This window comes from Crocodylus porosus, unplaced genomic scaffold (genome assembly GCF_001723895.1).
Source record: "Crocodylus porosus isolate Cpor-Errol unplaced genomic scaffold, CroPor_comp1, whole genome shotgun sequence".
Lineage (NCBI taxonomy): Eukaryota > Metazoa > Chordata > Crocodylia > Crocodylidae > Crocodylus > Crocodylus porosus.
In genome coordinates, this window is record NW_017728949.1 from 35796507 (window position 1) to 35798865 (window position 2359).

Consider the following 2359-nt stretch of genomic DNA (forward strand, 5'->3'; position numbering starts at 1 on the left):
GCATATCTTTGGTGCATATCACTTTCTTTGAGTACTTTATAGCCATTAATAAATTTAACTTCATAAGATCTTTATGAAGTAAAGAAGATCTTCCCTACATTTTACAGACAGTGGGACTGATTTAGGTTAAGTGCATTGCCAATGGTCGTATGAAGAATCCATGAGGACAGGAGAGATTAGATTTCATATTTCTTTACTCCAAAATCATGTGCTTTAGCTACAAGGCTATCTTCCCTTTTAATACGCAGTAAATTCAATATACAAATAAATCCTAAATAATTTAACATTATTTTCTACAATTTCCACAGGCTAGGCATTTATTTTCTTTTATATCATTACCTTGAAATTATATATATGTCAGCAGCCTCTTAATTTTTCTTCATCATGTGATCTGTTTTTCTTTATCAGATGATCTGTTCTTCACTGGGGGGTGGAGTTTTTGGTGTATGTTTGGATCATCTTAGCTGTAAACATTTGAGGTAATCTATGTATTAAAGAGCTATTTTAACCTTATTAACTAATTACATTTTTGTTTTCTTTTGACAATTAAACTATTTTCAAATATATTAGTCCTTTACCCCACAGATTTAGCTCAGTGTGGGGTATATTCAAACAGAATTTTGTATTATTAATTGGGAGATTTATATCATCCTAAGTAGCAAAAAATTGTAGGGTAACTCCATTGCTTGAAAATCTAGTATGGCATAAGTAGGTGCATAAAACATGTTGTTAGAAATTCATACATCAGGCAGGCTTATTTTTCATGCTGTATTTGAAAAAGTGGACATGTGCAGAAACTGCGAGTACAATTAGCGTCAAGCAGATAAATCCAGCTCTAATCCTGTTTACGCTCTACATCAGACAGATGTGCCAAGATTGATTTAGACAAGCCTTTGGCTTATAGTAATTTTTTTTTAAAGTGCTATATATTCTGTTTTTTGCTAGACGGTTGGTAGACGTTAAGTGTTGTTGGTTTTGCTTTTACGAAGTCCTGTAACCTACTTTAAGCAGGTCCCTTTTCTGCTCACATGGTGACAAGATGACCTGGCAGGAGAGATTATCTTTATTCCCTGTAATTAAATTGACTTTTTTTCAAAAGATACAACAATAGGAAGTGGGTGCCGAATTAAATAAATAGCATGATATCTAATAGATGTATACTTAAATCCCTTACAAGAACAGATGGTACCCAGTATCTTTCTAAGTAATGCGAGAAGACAGTTAATGTTCTGAAACAGCTAGCAATAACCAATATGATATTAATGAACCAATAGTTTTAAATGAAAAGAAAAAAATGTATAAATCCAGTGTTGCATGTCTGTTTGAAGTGAGTGTGGTTTCCATAGCTTGCTTGAAATTTTTTTATGTTGGATAAATAATACAGATAAAGTTTTTAAACATCTAAATAGTGTTTTATGTGGCACATTATAATACATAAATTATTTCCTGTTATTAAAAACCTAAGGGTGAGAATTTTGAATTGGAATTTTGAATTGGATATCCAGTTTCCAGTCTGTTTGAAAGATAAACGGGTCTCCAAATCCCTTATGTGGCTTTCATATTCTCAACCTATACATATATTTCTATTACATTAAAATACTTGTATTTTAGAATAGCACTTAGGCATGCCTATTTCAGTGTTTATAAAAATCTTGTAAGTTTCTTCTGCATATATGAAAACAAGATTGTTGAGGCATTACTTGTGTTTTTGATAATATAATATTTTAAGTATATGCATGTGACCAGAACAGATATTTGATAAACCTAGAATAAATGGAAAGTAAACTGAAAATATTGATTTTAAAATAATAGTGTCTGGTTAAAATCATGGCATTAAAGAAGCAGTGTTCTTATCACAACTATGACTAAATGTTTATTAAGAACTAAGGAAAATCAAATATAATTTACATATCGGTGTTTTCATTGCTTTTTGTTATTTATTCATTTAAATAAGGGAAATCCTCTGGTTTTCTAGTAGGGTTTTTTGTTTTGTTTTTTTATTTTTTTTATTTTTATTTTTATTTTTTTGGTAATCTTAGTTTCAGCTTTTCATAAACAAGGCAGCATTATTTGTGCTGCTTGCTGCATAGGGAAATATATAATTTATTTAATCCGAACAAACTAATTTAACATTGTATATTTAAAAGAGGGCAAATCGGGGTTGGCCAAATTTTCTTCCTCTTCTATTCACAAATCAAAATGTTGATAGAGCTGAGAGTTGCAGGACACAAGCTTTCAAAATGTATATGTCCCTGAGTCAGGGATCAGCATATAGTTCCCCAGCCTCAGTGATATTGTTTTTTAGATATATAGGGAGTAAAAGGAAGGCCCAGGGAGGAATAGGACCCCTGCTAAATGG

The 2359-nt window shown here is 31.3% G+C and overlaps 1 protein-coding gene and 1 long non-coding RNA gene across 2 annotated transcripts in view; both read left to right on the top strand.

Moving 5' to 3' along the window:
* Nucleotides 1-2359, top strand: part of CERKL (ceramide kinase like) — a gene marked incomplete at its 5' end in the record, with an annotated part of 103712 nt that overhangs the window by 40692 nt on the left and 60661 nt on the right. The window lies entirely within an intron of this gene.
* Nucleotides 1-2359, top strand: part of LOC109322853 — a 17998-nt gene extending 15639 nt beyond the window's left edge. The window contains exon 4 of the long non-coding RNA XR_002104500.1: nt 2290-2359. This is a non-coding gene — a long non-coding RNA (uncharacterized LOC109322853). The remainder of the gene's footprint in view (nt 1-2289) is intronic.